The sequence below is a fragment of the Schistocerca serialis genome, chromosome 1, assembly GCF_023864345.2.
Source record: "Schistocerca serialis cubense isolate TAMUIC-IGC-003099 chromosome 1, iqSchSeri2.2, whole genome shotgun sequence".
Taxonomy (NCBI): domain Eukaryota; kingdom Metazoa; phylum Arthropoda; class Insecta; order Orthoptera; family Acrididae; genus Schistocerca; species Schistocerca serialis.
Window position 1 is genome coordinate 607505851 of NC_064638.1, and position 19582 is coordinate 607525432.

At 42.9% G+C, this 19582-nt stretch overlaps 2 protein-coding genes across 2 annotated transcripts in view; both read right to left on the reverse strand.

The window, feature by feature from the left end:
• LOC126477545 (uncharacterized) overlaps positions 1 to 19582 on the reverse strand; it is a 203691-nt gene that overhangs the window by 139972 nt on the left and 44137 nt on the right. The gene's annotated exons all lie outside the window — the stretch shown is intronic.
• Positions 1 to 19582, reverse strand: part of LOC126477529 (eukaryotic translation initiation factor 3 subunit G-1) — a 31132-nt gene that overhangs the window by 11243 nt on the left and 307 nt on the right. The window lies entirely within an intron of this gene.

The window sequence follows — 19582 nt, forward strand, 5'->3', positions numbered from 1 at the left end:
AGCAAGTTCAAGGCCTTTAATTCCAGAGGAAAATTCAAGGTGTTAAACCTTAGAGCACAAATAACTTTCAGGAAGAAAACTGAAGATAGACGTAAACATGCGAGGGTCATCTGCCAACACATGAGACAAGGAAGGTGGGAGCAGACATTTAGTGCTAAGGGCAAAACACAAAGGCAGTCCAGAAAATATGGATCACTGTGAGGGGAGCCCCACATCTACAAAGGAGTAAAAAACCATGGATCAACCAGGTATGGGCAATATGAAGATGGCAGAGGATGGTAGATTACCACTGGGAAATGCAGAGGGAAGAACGCCATGTGGTGGGAGTCTCCTTGATTGCATGAAGCAAACAGGGATTTGATGTAAAGCCACAAATCCAACCCCAGAGTGGACATGGAGAACACGGGGTGGGTGGTCAACCCCCCCCCCCCCCTCGCCCTCCAACCGCAAGGTGATATGCAATGTTCATTACCTGGGATACCTACATGGTCAGGAAACCAAATGAAAACAACCAAACAAGCAGCATCACCAAGATGCTGGAGAAGGTTTTGGACGGCAGAGACTAAGGGGTGGCAGGAAAAACTCCGACCGATAGCCTGAAGACCATTCATTGAGTCCGTACATAACAAAACTGGGGTTGGTTAGGGCAGTCTAATGAATCAGAGGGCCCGATGATGGCCATCAATTCCACAATAACGCCCCACCCACAAGTGGCAGGCAGGGGATGATGATCTGTGCCAACAGATCACTTTAAGGCATATCCCATATGATCAGTGGATTTAGAGCCATCGGTGTAAAACAGAATTGCATTGTCAAACTGCCATAAGAGCATACAGAACAAACAACGGAAAATGACTGCAGCAGTGGAGGCTTTTGGAACCTGGAAGAGTGCCATCCCAATCCAGGTCTGGGGAACTTACCAAGGGGGGTTGGTCAGGAGAGAACGTGGCGAAGACAGCAGGCAGGTGAATGCCCAAAGCCGTGAAAAGAATGGAATAGAATAGAATTGATGGGGTGAACAGAAGAGCAGATAGTGATGGCACAGGAAACCAGGTGCTTTGACCGCTGAATCAAAAGGGGAGGGATCCCACTGTCAACCACAAGACTATTGACAGGGATAGTGTGAAAGGCACCAATGGCTAAACGGATACCACAAGGGTTAATTGGGTCCACGAAAGCAGTGTGGATGCGGCTCCTGATCCATAAACTTAACAACCATAGTCTAGGTGAAACAGAACTAATGCCTGGTAAAGGCAGAGTAGGATCTGCACCTCAAGAGGTGCGGACAAGGAAGTGAAGGACACCGAGTTTACGAAAACAGCCAACCTTCAGATGATGGATATGGGGCAACCAAGTAAGCTTGTTGTCAAAAAGAAGACCCAAGATGGCTCTTGGGGACCAAGGTCACGTGTTGGGCATCAAGGTAGAACTCCAGATAAGAATGGACCATAGTATGGTGACAAAATGCACCACCCTCAACTTAAGGGGAGAAAACAGAGCAATAGAGGAGCTAGCCTAAATACAGTAATCATCCACATACAGAGCAGGGTAACCAACAGTCTGGCAGTAGTCCAGAGGCCACAAGTCCATTAACAGTGCTGAGAAAAAGGATACTTAATACAGAGCACTATGGAACATCATTCTCGGGGGTCCATGAAGAACTGAGAACAGGGCCAAAGAGGACTCTGGATGGCTGATGAGGCAGGAATTGGTGAGTAGAAATTGGGTGGGGCTCCCCAAAAGACCTTACTCATGGAGCATAAGGAGGATGTGGCGGCACCAAGCTGTGTCACACGCCTTGTGAACATAGAGGAAAACTACGACAAGATGGCAGTGATGAGAAAAGGCCTGCTGAACTGTGATTTCCAACTGGAGCAGACAATCAGAAACGGTCCCTCCCAAAAGCTGCACTGGTAATGAAGTAAAAGGTCCCAAGATTCAATTCCTGGAGAATGACAAGTTGCTGAGTAACAGGCAATAAGGGATTGCAACTCTGGGAGGTGACGGTAGTATTTGATTACAGTTAAATGGAATAAGCACAGAGTGGGTATACAAACAGGTTATGAACGGGCTCCAGCCAATCAGGCCGCTGGGTCACCATCACCAATGAGGGTGGGGTGACACTAAAAAAAATAAAAGAAAGACGACTCAGGATGTGAGGGGAAAGATGGAATCTCCAGGGGGCACTGGGAGGTTTTTTTCTTCTTCTTCTTCTTCTTCTCCTCCTCCTCCTCCTCCTCTTTCATAGGTTGAGGAGGGCATTGCACAGTAGGTTTCTACAAGATCCGGGACCAAAAGAGAGCAGGCGACCTAGGGACACACAGACTTTGTCCTGTGATTTTTTAGCAGGCATCAGGTTTGAGAGATGCCACATAGGGAAAAAGGGCAGGGTCGTCCCAAGAGGGTGCCCCATCACTGGCAGGTGACATCTCTTTGGCCGAGGATGGGAGCAACATCCAGAGGGAGAGTGTGGGAACCGCAGGGGAGGGGGAGCGGACAGGGGGACATGACTGGGGTAAGGAAGAGGAAGGAGGTGGAAAGGATGTAACACAGGCAAAGAGTAAAAGTCATCAACACAGGTTGAAGTGTCATATTTCTGACAAGCCTTAGCATAAGATAAACGATCCAGGGACTTATACTCTATCACTTTTTCTTTCTTATGACCTGGGGCATGGAGTGAGCATATAGTGTCATGGTTGTGATAACTGACGTATAAAGGTAGTGGAACAAAGGAGCTCCCTCATGAAGTGGGTGCAACATTCTGCCATACATCAGGAAGACATGCCCAAACCCCAGCATCAAAAGCACCTGATGGGCAGTGGGACATACGGTTTCACATGACACTAATAACACAAAACCTTGACCTTCTCTGGGGTGGTAATGCTCTCTAATGGCAAAATTACAGCAACAGTATCAGTGTGACTGTCTTTACACCATTTCAGCATATGCTGAACAAAATTAACACCCCAGTGTTCCAGATTGGCCTGAAGTTTCTAATCAGTTTGAAATATGATATCCCTATGAAAAATGATTCCCTGATCCACATTTAAAGACTGATGGGCAGTGGGACATACGGTTTCACATGACACTAATAACACAAAACCTTGACCTTCTCTGGGGTGGTAATGCTCTCTAATGGCAAAATTACAGCAACAGTATCAGTGTGACTGTCTTTACACCATTTCAGCATATGCTGAACAAAATTAACACCCCAGTGTTCCAGATTGGCCGGAAGTTTCTAATCAGTTTGAAATATGATATCCCTATGAAAAATGATTCCCTGATCCACATTTAAAGACTGGGGAGGTGTCATGGACACAGGGATGTCACCAAAATGAACAGAAGATTGAAGGGCTGCAGCTTGGGCAGCACATTAAGTTTTCATCAAGAGTGAACGTGACTGCATCTTATGGAGAGAGTCCACCAAATTTGTCTTCCATATTTTTAAAATAAAATTAAAAGAGGATTCGTGGTGGTGAATATGTCCCCACCCATCCCCGTACAGACAAGGTAGCAGGCAGAGTTTCACCCCAAGCTGGCGAGCCTGGCCCTCCCACAGGTTGCAGCCAGGGAATGGAAAGCTTTAGGATCATAAGAAGCAGCATTCAATGATCCTTTACCAACTGAAGAGGCGGCCGTAGAAGAACGGCCAGTGGCGGTACCAGTCTCTCTGGACCGTTCCTACATGTTCTAGTGCAGAAGACCAGTTGGTGTGCGCACTAGCAAAACGGAGGTTGGTCCAATAAAGGCATCATGCGGCAACACTGTGGATGAGGATCTCTAAGTCAGCAGATTAAGTCCCAGATGTTTGTTGGCAGGAGGGACATAAAGTCTTCACGGGAGTATTCCTTCTGTCCTTTTTGGCCTGCCAATTGTGTAGCAGGTCATTTCGCCACTGGAGAAGAAGATCTGGTGGCCCGTTTCACAGCTAGAGGGAAGGAGACAGGATTGCTACCATGACACTGAGACTTGACAATGTCAGTGCTGAATTAGAGGTTGCAAGTCTGTGTGGCCATGTCCTTTATGGAGCAAGGCATAGCAAGAATGGTACTGTAAGTGCCAGATAGTATGACACAGGCCTTTTGGCTGGCCAACAACTTGAGAGCAACAGGATAAGGCACTTTTTCCTTCACCCAGATCTCCTGGACAGCCCACTCATGGAGATACATGGGACACACTCAGGATGATGAGGCATGGTCACTATTACAATTGATACAGCAGGGAGGAGGAGGCAGGCGATCACCCTCTTGAGCATCCCTATGACAAGTAGAACATTTGCCCTGTTACGACAGGACATTCGAAGTGGCTGTAATGTTGACAATGGTAACAGCACTTCACGTTTAGAATGTACAGTCAGACCATGATCATTTCACGGCCTGCTTTGATCTTTGATGGACGCACTACTCTATCAAATGTGAGGAAATGAGTACATGTAGGCACTAAGGTTGCATCAACCTTTTTCTTTACCGAATGGACTGCAGTGATACCCTGCTTGGAGAGGAGAGTTTGAATTTTGCCCTCAGTCAGAACCATCGAGCTGCCTAGTATAAATAACACCAGGTGAAGAATTCAATGTTTTGATGGGCCTCGACACAAATAGGATAGCTGTGGAGGAGATAAGCTGTAACAGTCGTTGGGCTCAAAAATCACACATTGGTCATCAAAAGTAAAGTCTCGTTAAGTAAATGAGAGCAAGATTTCACAGGCCCAACAACTGCATCGACATCTTTTTTAACAATAAACGGGTTAACCACAGCAAAGAACTGACCACCTTCCATACATTATACGGTAAGGACCTGTGGCGCAGCTGCAACAGTGAGTCTAACCTCATACTGCTTACATTCAGTAGACATGGACTGACATGTAGAGTGGCTCATAGTGTAAAAATCACCCGATTGCTAGCATCTCTGATTATGTGGTGCTCCTTCCAACCCTCTTCCCCCCCCCCCCCCCCCCCCCCTCAAGTTCACATTTCCTGATCTTCGGACAGAGGGAACAACTGAGAATTTGTGAAGGAGACAGCTCAGGCAATCACCCATGCCTGGACCTAGCCTGTACCTGGGGGTAGGTGCGAACCCTACCTGTCAACCCAGGGCTGGGAATTACACGTTACCCAGTCACCTGTTACGCGTAAGGTACATGGGCCCCCCTTCGGGTTTAGTTTTGTTTGGTTTAAGAGTGGGCAAGGGACCAAACTGCTTGGTCATTGGTCCCTTGTTCCGAATAAAACAATGCTACAAGGGGGAGAATAAAACAAACGAGATGTACAACACAAAACGGAAAGAAAGGAAAAACCACAAGAACAAAGGAAAGGTAACAATCAATAGAAGGAACAAAAGAGGACAAGAAAACAGATGCAAAAAACAGAAGAGTGTAAAACAAGAAAGATTACTGTTGCTAGCCAACCATGAGAATAAAAAGGAGAAGCCAATAAGAGGAGGTCATAGACACAGGATGGAGGCACTCAAATTCCCTCTTAGCCTCAATGTAGGTCAGTTGGTCCAGGGTCTTATATTCCATGATTTTTCTTTCTTACTGTAAAATCCTGCAGTCTGGCGAGCAAGGCAAATGGTGCTCTCTCCATAGTTCACACAGACGAGAGTATTGGGGTGTGAAGAATGTCCACAATCTTGACATGTGATGCTGGAAGTACAGCGGGACGACACATGGCCGAACTTCAAACACTTAAAGCACCGCATCGGGGGAAGGATATATGGCTTGACATCACAGCGGTGGACCCTCACCTTGACCTATTCGGACAATGTGTCACCCTCGAAGGCCAAGTTGAAGGCACCGGCGGCAACCTGATTATTCCTTGGAGTCATATGGATGCACCGGACAAAATGAACGCCTTGGCGCTCTAAGTTAGCATGCAGCTCATCTCATCGTGAGACTGCAAAAGATGGTCCCTGTGGAATATAATACCCTGGACCATATTTAAGCTCTTATGACGTGTGATAGTAACTGAAACATCCCCCAGTGTATCACAAGCGAGTAATATGTCCGTGACTGGGCAGAGGATGCCATTTTTATCAATACTGACCCTGACTGTATTTTGGACAAGCTCTCCACCTCCCCAAATTTGTCCTCTAAATGCTCAATACATCTCTGAGGCTTCATTGAAACAAATGAGTCCCCATCAGCTCTCGTACATATGAGATATCGGGGCAAATAAGGTTCACTGCCATTCTTAGCCTGGTGTTCCTCCCAGGGTGTGGCCAGGGAGGAGAATGATTTAGGGTCATACTTCATTGTGTTGTAGTGAGACTAACACTTAAGACTGCTGGTGTGTGATCACCAGCAAGTGATGACGTGGTATGCTTCATTGCACATCATCCACCCTGATCCCGCCCACTCTGACCAGGGGCCCTTCCCACCGTCACCACTCAACCGCAGCTAGGCCACCTGGCAGTATGGCAAATGCCAGGAGTCCCGGTGGCCAAAGGTGACGAGCATCTACTCCTTGCCATATGCGGGGAGTTAACAGCGCAGGCATCAGCAGAGCCATCCCTGTGTGGTCAGAGAGGGCTACAACCAACAGGGTACACAGCGGCCCCACCACAAGGGACGGGCTACCATACTGGATGTCAGGTGCAACCAAGCAAACAGGTTCATTACCATCGTCAGCGCAGAAAACGATACTGCACAGTGGATGGAGGAAAATGTGCACAGGAGGATGACCTCACCCAACAGCTGGAGAATGAGCAAAAGTGCAGATCCATGTCGACAAAGGATGCGACAGGTCTCGGCGCATGATGGACATGGCGCACCATATAAGGCTCCCTACCCCAACTGGCTTGCTCTTTGGGAAAATTTGGAAAAACGGAGGTCAAACTCAACAGGGGACCAAATATGTCCGTGACTGGGCAGAGGATGCCATTTTTATCAATACTGACCCTGACTGTATTTTGGACAAGCTCTCCACCTCCCCAAATTTGTCCTCTAAATGCTCAATACATCTCTGAGGCTTCATTGAAACAAATGAGTCCCCATCAGCTCTCGTACATATGAGATATCGGGGCAAATAAGGTTCACTGCCATTCTTAGCCTGGTGTTCCTCCCAGGGTGTGGCCAGGGAGGAGAATGATTTAGGGTCATACTTCATTGTGTTGTAGTGAGACTAACACTTAAGACTGCTGGTGTGTGATCACCAGCAAGTGATGACGTGGTATGCTTCATTGCACATCATCCACCCTGATCCCGCCCACTCTGACCAGGGGCCCTTCCCACCGTCACCACTCAACCGCAGCTAGGCCACCTGGCAGTATGGCAAATGCCAGGAGTCCCGGTGGCCAAAGGTGACGAGCATCTACTCCTTGCCATATGCGGGGAGTTAACAGCGCAGGCATCAGCAGAGCCATCCCTGTGTGGTCAGAGAGGGCTACAACCAACAGGGTACACAGCGGCCCCACCACAAGGGACGGGCTACCATACTGGATGTCAGGTGCAACCAAGCAAACAGGTTCATTACCATCGTCAGCGCAGAAAACGATACTGCACAGTGGATGGAGGAAAATGTGCACAGGAGGATGACCTCACCCAACAGCTGGAGAATGAGCAAAAGTGCAGATCCATGTCGACAAAGGATGCGACAGGTCTCGGCGCATGATGGACATGGCGCACCATATAAGGCTCCCTACCCCAACTGGCTTGCTCTTTGGGAAAATTTGGAAAAACGGAGGTCAAACTCAACAGGGGACCATCACATAAACGCCAAAATGTGTGAGACTCCTTTTAGTTACCTCTTATGACAGGCAGGAATACCTCAGGCCTATTCTAACCCCCAGACCCGCAGGGTGTGACCTCCTTCAGGAGGGAGGAAGAAGAAACAAAGAGGAAGCCCCAACACTGAAGTGGAGGAAGGATAGGAGAAAAAAAGTGGAAGGGCTGTTCTGATGTCAGGCTACTGGAACTTCAGAACACACTGGCAATAATTCCCCAAAGAATAGGGAAAAAGAACAGCAGGAGGATAGACATGCAGCACGGAAAGGAAAACTGTGCTACAAAGGCTGCAGCCCCTTAGCAGCCAAGCACGAACTCACCAAAGAGTGGTGAGCCCGGGGGAGGGGGGTGTCCAGACCACAGCGATGAACATTGGTAACAACCTCAAGCTACGTGACAGAAGCCAGCACTAGTTGGAGCTGTGAGAGAAGGTATTCCAGTGCAGCTCAAACCCAAACACAACATTCACAGCCCCTATCCATGCTAAAAAAGTATAAATATGCACTACACAAACAAGAAGTTAAAGATTAAACTACAGAAGCATGAAGAGCAAGTTCAATTGTAACACATTTCCATTTAGAAGCTTGTGGTATACTGATCAAACAAATGATCTGAATGCCAGGTGCTGCTGTAATGGAGATAGGCACTTGGGATAGATGACATTCCTGTATAATTATTGAGAGCTTTGGAAGAACATATCATGACCAAACTATTCCATCTGGTATGCAAGGTACAACAGGCAAAATACATCAGACTTCAAGAAGAATTTAATAATTTAAATTCCAAAGAACACAAGTACTGACTGTTGTTGACTAAAAGTTTAAAGGAACATTCTGAGCAATTAAGGAATTGTCCATTTAGTAATGGAAAGAACACTTTACTATGTTGAACACATCTGCGTTTATAAAAGTTGCAGTAGTTATGGAGATCTGCCAAGGTTTGCATATGATATACTATGCAGAGAGCTGCATCAAACCAGTCTTCATACAAAAAAATAAATTAAGTTTCACTTATCAAAGGAAATTACTTTCAGATCATATTACTGCCATAGCAATAATTAAAAAGTAATGTGTTCCCACATGTGAGGACATCAAACGTGAAATTTAAATTTAAACAATGGAAACTCCGGGTTGGAACATGAACAATATAAGGAAATGGATCGATTGCTACTCACCATAAAGATGACACATTGTGCCTCTGCAACTCAACATCACAATCTATCCTCCTTATGTCATTGAAATTTAATATTTTTTTAATTTTTTATTTATTTTATTTGAATGTGTCATTTGTTAACTTTCTGCCATGACAGTAATATTATCTGGAGATAGTTGTACTGACTATTAAAATTTGTCATGTAGTGCAATAATTGTTTTTACTTATTTATTCATGAAGTAATCACCTTACAATGACAAAGGATTTGTGATCATAACACAATGAAAATAAATAGCTCAGATAAACACAAATACAGAATATGTAAGGATGCTTTTACAAGGGTATAACATATGGTAAACCCTGGCTTCCACAAGAAACCATCCAGGCATTTGCCTGAAATGATTAAGAAAACCATAAAACACTAATTATGAACCCAGACAGAACAAACTCCATTCCACTGAATGAGGCCAATATTGCAACAATTACACTATCTCTCTCAGTTGGTACCTACTGTACAACACACTTGATTAAAGACAATTTGCACAAGGTAACTCATAAAAAGGAGTTTTGTGCTGTTTCTCTGCATATCTCTACACTATCACTGCACACCATATGGGCATCCAGTGGTGAATCCTGGGCCAAAAACATGTTAGTATGTCCCTAGTTCTCCCTTCAGTATGGCCACAAAACTGACTAGGCCCATAAGCATGCTACTACGCCCCAAGCACATCTCCATGTCTTCCCTTAATTCTGTACTTAAGACTTCTCAAAAATAATCCAAACTCCACCATCACTGTCCCACTTTACGTAAATGTTTATCGCCAATGTGTTTCACCATTGCTTATGTATTGCCTTGAGACAGAAGAATGAGGAGAATCACACAAGGAAAATTTTGAACAGTTGAGAAAGCTGTGGAATGGTCCAGGCTAGAGTTTAAAAAGAGGGGAGTGGGGGCAAGTGATGTGATCTCATGAGTATCAGTGACACCTTGGAAAGGGCAGTTGGTTGGCCAGGTTACCAGAAGCAAAGTTGGAAAAATCTAGTGCTAGTATGGAGTCTCTCAAACCAAGAGCTAAAGGAACATCCACAGGAATTGCTTACACATCATTAAATGGTGGTTGTGATGTTGATGGAAACTACCCAAGTGAAATGTTTCAGAAGTGATTGAATTATTAAACAGATCTCTTGGCAAGGACTGCTCTGGAGGATACAGTCAAATTAAAAGATAAATCTGACTTTTTATGGGTTGGACTGCGGAACGTTAGATCACTTAATCAGCTAACAGGTTAGGAAACTTGAAAAGCAAAATAGATTGAAGTTATATAAAAGGAGCTGGTGAGTTATCGTGACAGGAAGAACAGCATATCTGCTCAGGTGATTACAACTTTAACATAAAATTAAATAGGGATAACAAAAATGCTGGTGAACAACACCAAGATAAATAAAAATCCACAACTCACCACATTGGTTCAAGCAAACATGCCTATTAACTCTGCAGATGAGAATAAAAGATGATGGGACAAAAAATATTCAGTATGTTAAGGGAGAAAAAAAGTTTGTCATGGTATAACATTACAGGTCAGGACTGATCTATGAAGTCTTGAATATCTTATTTGTATATGTCAGTTGGTAGGGAGAAATTGAGATTTCGGGCATTTCTTTATATAGTTTTACGTGTCCTGACACTATGCAAAGCTGTCATTTAGTTGCATGCGATTTGCAATCTGTTATGTTTTATTTTCTGATAATAAATAATATTTTTTCTGATTAGCGTTAAAATATAATGACGATAAATGTTTGAGGTCATTTGGAATAATATTTTAATAACTATGTAGATGATGGGACGCCATTCTTTTACTCTTAGGAAAAAAAGTGTTAATTGTGCATTTAAGTATGGTCAGTGTCGGGATCAGTGATTACAATTCGAGAAATAATTGATTTGACAAAGTTCAATTGCACATAATCGCATGGGGCGAATTATGACCTTGGAATTAATTGTAGATGTATGCAGGTCAATTTCGTGACAGGCTAGTAACCGTCGTCAGTGTGTCACGGTATCAAGACTGCTTTCGCGCCGCTGATGGTTTGCTTTAAACTTGCGAGAATTTACACAAATTCTTAATTATCGCGAAAGGGTAGAATATTTGATGGTTATACCACTGTTGATGGGCCATTGTGGAGGATGTAAGTTTGAATAGAAAGATAAATTTCAAAATCCAATATAAATCCTGTTGATCGAGGTAGCCTAGCAACCCAAAAGCTCATATGTGGTTATCAGCAGAAACAGTGTACTATTTTTCATGCACACATTTACACTCTACATCGAGGTGCGAATGATTTGTGGGTGCGAAATGAACATTTGAAAGCATTTGACTGAATAAAAGGCAAGATATAAAGAAGTTTATTTGTATATTTTGTTATTTCATGAACAGTGATATTTTCTTATACTAGTGTAGAGTCTTACGTATTATTAATATTGTGGCAGACTGATCGTAAGTGCTCTGTCGTAAGTGCTCTCATTACAAGTCGAGTTTTGGGCCTGATTAAGAGTAGCTGGTTCTTAGAGTCTCAAAGATTAAGTGAAGAATAAAATCACACTTAAATAATGCTGCATCAAAACCCATTATCTTTATACTATATTAAGCTAGTTATCCTGGAATCAGGTGGTATCATGGCCATGTAGTTGTGTGTTGTCAACAACAAATAGGTAAACACAAACAAACATTTCTCATGCTCTGATATCGACGAGGGAAAGAGGAGACCACAATGACGACATACACGTATACATATACAAACGGTATATGTGGCGCTTTACAATACAACATGCCGACGTCACGGTATAATAGGACATGCAATCAATGGTGGGAAGATGAAAACAGTATGACAACATGGACTGCAGGAAAGACTGAAAAAGGAGGCCACTTCATAGACTTTTGAAGAGTCTAATTCAGTCATTGCAGACACTAGATTAGATGCTAAAAAGAAAGAGTGTGTGTGTGTGTGTGTGTGTGTGTGTGTGTGTGTGTGTGTGTTTTTTTGGCAGAGGGTCAATACTTTGTGTTCCACTATCATAGCCTCTTATCTTGTTCCATTCACAAATGGGGCATAGCAATGACAACTGACTCACTTCCCAAGATGTATGTGGAGGGAAGTGATGTACTACAATTAATAAAACATTCCAGGCTATTATGCCGTGGTCGAATGGATTTCACTTTACAACCCAATATTTCATCCCATCTGCGGAGGACATTTTCAACGCGAACTGTAGCTTTGTTGAACGTCCGATTCACACCCAACTGATGAAGACATACTGTTGTTCTTAAAACATCCATATCACTTCTGTTAACACTGACTGGTGAAGAACCGAGACTTATGAGAAATACTGAACAATCAGTCACATGAGGTTTTGAAAGTCACTTCTTTCGTGGAAGACTTCCATTTCCTTGGGATTCCTGCAATGAATTTGTGTGGCATCTGCTTACCCTACAACTAGTTTTTCTTGTTTCTCCACATAAGACAACAGATATTCTACTGTTGCTAATGCTTCCACTGATCACAAATTGTGTACTCTAACAATGTCACTGGAATGTTATGTCAATCTGCCTATTTAAGTATAATACAACTGATAGTTCTGCTCCAAGCATCTATCCTCTACAGATCTTCCAGGAATTTTCTACAGCTTTCTTCTGCTGAGACTTTGCTACCCACCAATACCACTGGAGGAAAATCTGGTCTTTTAAGATTTAAGAATATGGCACCTTTAATCTGCTTCCTACTGAGACCATAGTTTCTGTTAAGGCTATATAAGTATGTAGCATATGGTATGAACATCTCAATTTTCTTTTAGGCAAAGTCACACACTCGCGCCAAGGATCTTATACCTCAAGATGAATTCGAAACCACAAATGTTCCACTGTAATACTTAAGTCATTTTATCAGTGACATTTATCTAAGTATCTTTTCTTTTTGTGAAGGCAAAGTCCAGTGAAGGAGGCTAGAACAGAGTAAACTTGATAAGCTAGACAATTCTCATACGCAGTTGCCCTAGTCCAAAGTTTCTGAATTTATTAGACTTATAAAAATGTAGGAAAGTCATTATGAAAGTCATTATCAGGTTGTTTCAGACTAGTTTTCTGCACATTTCAGCTCTTTGAGGTACAATTGTCCATTTGTGGTGCTTTCACTGCTGGGGATATTCAAATGTGTTTTACTTCAACGGATTGGTGGACATACGGTTTCTGTGCCCCACGTTTCTTATGTGGGTTTCCTGGAAGAAACTACAGGTTTAGAGGCAAATTCGCCTTAGGACTTGCACATCTACGACTATTTATTTCAACTAAGACTGCCATCATGTGAGACACAGGCTTACAAAATGAAGCCAAAATCAGTGGTTGCATTCATTAGGTTCTGGACAAGAAATCCACCTCTTTACATGGACTTCTTGTTCAAACATTATTTAAAAACTTTTCTTCCTCCTGATATGGTTACAAAGCAAACAAAACACTAAGGCTATGATCACATCTGCCATTTTCCCAACAGAATTCCATCTGGAGAAAACATGGCAGAAATTTCAGCAAGAGTTCTGGTCACACAGAGCAGGAAAAAAGGGTCAACAGAAGCATCCGAACCCACGTGTTGGCTTTGACCCGTGACGTAACGGTGTTGTGTGTGACGTCATGACGGCGCGGAGTTTGGTTTGTGAATGTGGCATGTTTGTAGATGTCGTCGTGTTGTGGTTTGTTGTGCTCTCTGGTGGTATGTTCAGGGTTTTCGTTTGTGTGGTGTAATGGACTCAGTTTCCTTTTGCTCATTATCCAGAACTGTTCGAGTGTCGGCTGTGTTTGTAGTGGAATTCGTTTCAGTGAGTTTTAACGATTTTGTGTGAAGGTTAATTTAGTGTTGTTCGCTGCACATCATGTGGTAATTTTAGTAAAATTTATCGGTTGTTATTTTTGTTCAGGAATGGATATGACGGATAAAATTAACAGTGCGCAGGTCAAGGGAAGTGTTTGATCCCAATGTGTAGCTCTGTATGTTGGTATTGGTATCGGCAGATGTTTTTGAGCTATATAGGCCAAGGGAAGTGTTTGATCCTAATTTATGGGATCGGGAGCTGCTGTTGAGCTATATAGGTCAAGGGAAGTGTCGGATTCCAGATGATACTGTGTTTAGTGGTATTTGGGGAGTTTTGTGATGTCGGTTTTTTTCGTCATCTTGTGTGGTTTTGTATGGGAGTGGGTGTCTAAATTTGTTTATATTTAGTTTGCCCCCACCCAAAAACACTCCATTTCTCGCACTTGTCCCGTTAGTGTCATTAGGCGTTTTGTGGAAAGTGTGTGTGTTTGTTTTTCGATGTATTTTCGTCCTCATAATGTGTACGTAACGACTTTATATGCGCCATATTACAATCGTGGTTTATGGTCGTTTCCACCATATTTGTGACTTCATGGGTCAAAGCAGATGGGCGGGATTGGAAGCTTCCATATTTCCGGAAAAAATGCCACACAATGGCAGTGAGGCTGCCAGGTATACACACTGGAGAACCAATTTATTGTAAACAGCATTGAACAGTGTGTCATTACACAACAGTTCAGTTTTTGCATTAAATTTATTACTCACTCATTGTCGAAGAGTCAAAGCCAGCAGAGGAAATTGTTAAACCACCCTGTACTAGGTGACAGGGCAGACTAGGTGAAGTTCCTTCTACATCAGGAACTGAAGGCATATGCCAATACCATTCAAAGTATTATCGAATGTGTCAACTGATTTACTATAAAACTGATATTTCTCGGGGGGAGGTATACAATGCTCAGGCACTGTTTACTCTGATTGTTCAAGTACTGTGGTAGATGGCAATCCCTGTTTCAGATACACTGATGTGGTAAACTGTGGCCACGAAGTAGATTTGAATTTGTTCGAAGCAACTGACTTGGGGAAAAAACTTTACACACAGACATTAAATTTGTCTCAATTAAAATCCTTTGTAAACTGGCCTACCCATAGACTTTCTTCATTTGCATTTGTGGCTAACAAGTCCTTTTCCTCATGTGAACACAAAAAGGAGGAAGTGAGAATGTTACCAATCTCATTGTTTCATCATGGAAAAAACTCTGTGATAAAAGGATGCCCCAAATTCAAAGGAATAATCCTAACATTTGGCTGGAGGGTGCTGGGGACTAACCTGAATCTGTGGCCAAAGAGGTAGCTGAACCCTGCTCGTCCCAAATTAGAAATAATTTAAAGACTTATTATTCATTGTATATAGGCTATCACTTTGTATGTGCTTACCACAAAAAACAATTAGATAACAAATTCAAAAATTTCAAAGGTGATGTATAGTTCATTATAATCTGGCGTCATAATGCAGGCACATAGTAGACAGCCAGTAAGGGCCACAAAAGGACTTAAAAGCATGAGTGTTACTAACCACATTGTTTACAATCATGATTAACTTGCAGGGCAATAAAAGTGGCATGTAAGACAATAAAATGAACATGTACACATATTTCCACATCATCTGGAGAAAAATTAATGAAACAACCACAGTCACTGAATAAGGAAGAAAAATTAAGTGGTATTTGTGACAGTCCAAGAAAAACAACAAGTCTATAATATTACACAACATTGTTTGAGACAGTTATAGCTTTTGCAAAGTGAATACTGCTTTAACAATGGGTACAAATGAGTGAGAGAGAGAGAGAGAGAGAGAGAGAGAGAGAGAGAGAGAGAGAGAGAGAGACTTACAAATATTTACCATGAAAGATTTTTCATTTCCATATTTTGAAAGTATTGTAACCCATGTCTCATTAATAACTGCAAAACTGATGCAAGCAGTAATTAGTTCATCATGTGATCCAATATGGAAGACCATTTTCAATTTAAATACAATGTACCTATAGAAAATACCTCTAAGTTTCAGTTGCATCTGTAACATTGCGATCACACTAGAACTGTGTTCACAAGGGCCATTTTCTTGGAAGCTGGAATTGTTTGAGGGGGGGAAAAAATCATGAAGATTTGCAAGCTTTTGTTGCTGAAGTAAGTGAGCTAGGATACTTCAACTTCGTAATCATGACATTTTTGTATAACTATGCGAACAGATCAAAGATAATCTATACTACAAAGCTAAACCAACTGACTGAATGAAACATATGAAATGATCCAGATGGTTTCATTCTTCATTATAATTACTGTGGTCACAGTTCCGAGACATTTCTTCAATTATAAAATACAGTAAACGTAGTAGCTTCAGAGGCTGATAAAATAGTGAGTATAGTGGTGGGAAACTTTATAATGCAAAAATTTTCTCACACGCGAGTACTCAACGCACTGCCAAATTATCATGTTGGCGGTGCTTTCCACTAACTAATGGGCAAATTTGTTGTAACAAAATTTAGTTAGTGTGCCTGTTTCCTGATCGGTAGACCTACGGCTACTTCAGAACAAGTAGTTGTAAGAAAGGCAAATTCCGGGATCTTAGTTCTATGTATTTTCTAATTCTGAAGAGGGTGGGGGTCAACAGAAACATCCGATCTCACGCGCCGGCTTTGACCCGTGACGTAAGGGTGTTGTGGTGTGTGACGCCAACACGGCGCGGAGTTTGGTTTGTGAGTGTGGCGTGTTTGTAGATGTCGTGTTGTTATTTGTTGTGCCCTCTGGTGGTATGTTCATGGTTTTCGTTTGTTTGGTGTGTTGGGCTCAGTTTGCGGTTGCTCAGTGGTGAGTGCTGCGTGCGTCTTTTTGAAGCGGAATTTGTATCAGTGAGTTAACGGTTTTGTGTGATGGTTAATGTAATGATGATTGCTGTACGTCGGGTGGGTTTGTTATTAAGTGTATTCGGTTGTGGTTTTTTGTTCAGGAATGGATATGAAAGACCAGATTAATAGTTCTCGGTTGAGGGCTATGATGGGGGACACAGCTTTAGAGCTGATTAAATTCCTTCAGCTATTTGGCTTAATTGCCGAGGTCGTGAAGTGCGGTGTGTGCCGCGAACCAATGAAATTGGTTAAAGTTCCGGCCTCTCGGACCAGGGACGGTTACATGTGGCACTGGCGCAAAGATGACATATGGCGTTCCATACGGCGCGCTACCTGGTTCGAGAAGTCTTGATTGGGCATGCGTGAGATTGTGCTTGTTACATATTATTTTTGTTATAGATCCCCACAGAGTTTTTGCGCGCATGAGACTGGTGTGAGTGAGAGGACTGTTTTAGATTGGTATTCCTTTTGTCGTGAAGTGTGTTAGGAATTTATTAAGTACAGGGGTAAGTTGGGGGGGGCATGGGGTGGTTGTGGAGGTGGACGAGTAACAGTTTAGGAGAAGGAAGTATGGGAGGGGGAAGTCTGTGGCTGATTTTTGGGTGTGGGGGGCTGTTGTTCCGGGGGGTGGGGGTTCCGAATGTGTTTTTAGGGTTGTGGAAGAGAGGTCGAAAGCTGAATTAGTGGGTTTAATTGAGGAATATATAGAGCCGGGGTCCACAATAGTTTCTGATGCTTTTTCTTCTTATAGGGGGTTGGGTGAGAGGGGATTTAATCATTTAGTAGTGAACCATAGTTTAGAGTTTAAGAATTATGAGACAGGGGCTTGTACTAATACAATAGAGGGGATATGGGGGGCGGTTAAGTCAGTTCTTGGGAGGGGGAAGAGGCGCTCTTCCAACCTTCAGTCTCATTTAGATGAGTACTGTTGGCGGAAGAGTGTCCCAGAGGGCTATTGTATTGTTCGGGTTTTCTTAAGGGCTGTGGGTAAAATGTATAGGCCGAAAGTGGTTAGTTCGGGTGGGCTGGGTAGGTGGGTGGGTGGCTTATTTTGTTGTATAGTGTTTAAGGTGGGGGGGGGGGGGAGGGTGTTTGTTTTTTGTTTTAGTTGTGGAGGATCTATTTTGTTGAAGTTTTTGTTGAGTTGTAGTGTGTGATTGAGATGTTTTTTATGTTGCATTTGTTTTTTGTGGGTTTTTTATTTTGGGATTGGGGGGGGGGGGGGGAGGGGGTTGAGGTGTGGGTGGGTTGGGATTTTCTTTTGGTACAGTATTTTTTTCGTTGGTTTGCGCGCGTGAGAGAGAGAGAGAGAGAGAGAGAGAGAGAGAGAGAGATTGTGGTGGCCAATCTAGTTTGTGGGGCTGGAACTTTCTTGTGGTAAGTTCTCATTTTTTTGTTTTTATCGTATGTGTTGTGTATTGGGGTATAGGGAAGTGTTTCATTGAAATTTGTGGCTGTGAAGGTTGGTATTGGTATTCGTATTGGGAGATGTTTTTGAGTTACATAGGTCAAGGGTAGTGGTCGATCCTAAGTTATGGGATTGGGAGCTGCTGTTGAGCTCTATAGTTGGAGGGAAGTGTTCAATCTCAATGTTTGGTGGAGTATGTTGATTTTTGTAATGGGAGATGGGATCGGGAGCTGCTGTTGAACTATATAGGTCAAGGGAAGTGTTCGATCCCAATTTATGGGATCGGGAGCTGCTGTAGATATATGTAGGTCAAGGGAAATGTTTGTTCGTAATGTTTTACGGTGTATTTTGATTTCTGTATTGGGAGATGGGATCGGGAGCTGCTGTTGAGCTATATAGGTCAAGGGAAGTGTTCGATCCCAATTTATGGGATCGGGAGCTGCTGTAGATATATGTAGGTCAAGGGAAGTGTTTGTTCGCAATGTTTTGCGGTATATTTTGATTTTTGTGTTGGGAGATGGGATCGGGAGCTGCTGTTGAGCTATATAGGTTAAGGGAAGTGTTCGATCCTAATTTATGGGATCGGGAGCTGTTGTAGATATATTTAGGTCAAGGGAAGTGTTTGTTCGTAATGTTTTGCGGTGTATTTTGATTTTTGTATTGGGAGATGGGATCGGGAATTGCTGTTGAGCTATTTAGGTCAAGGGAAGTGTTCTATCCCAATTTATGGGATCGGGAGCTACTGTAGATCTATATAGGTCAAGGGAAGTGTCCGATTCCAGATAATGTGTTTTGTGGTATTAGGTGAGTTTTGTTATGTCGATTTTTTTTCGTCATCTTGCGTGGTTTTGTATGGCGGTGGGTGGCTAAGTTTGTTTATATTTAGTTTCTCCCCACCCAAAAACCCCCAATTTCCCACGCTTGTCCCGTTAGAGTCATTAGGCTTTTTGTGAAACCTGTGTGTGTGTTGTTTTTCTATGTATTTTCGTCTTTATGATACGTATGCAACGATTTTATATCCGCCATATTGGAATTGACGTTTATGGTCGTTTCCGCCATATTTGTGACGTCATGGGTCAAAGCCGACGGGTGGGATCAGACGCTTCCGTATTTCCGAGGGTGGGCATTGGAGAAATGGGTTTAGTATCTACGCATAGAAAATGATGGATTATAAACTTTTAATTCATGCAGGTTCTTTAGTTAAGTACTATAAAATTTCAACATATCAGAAGTTGGTCGAGCTGAGATCCCACATCACTTTACACGGAATGATCCAATTGCAAGACTTATACGCACAGTAAAATGACTGAAAATTACAAGCAGCAATACGGCAGACTTCAATTTTTTGGGTAGACGACATGGATATACGCGGTGTTGTAAGTGCTTGTCCATATGCTTTGTAGAATTCAAATCGAGGTAAACTGATAGTCATTTCACTGGTTACGCTGGATCAAACTAATCTTCCTAAACGCCACGTTTTTTTAAAGTACGACAGCTGTCTACTTGTTAGTTTCCAAGTGTAACTGAGGTTCAATAAAAAAGG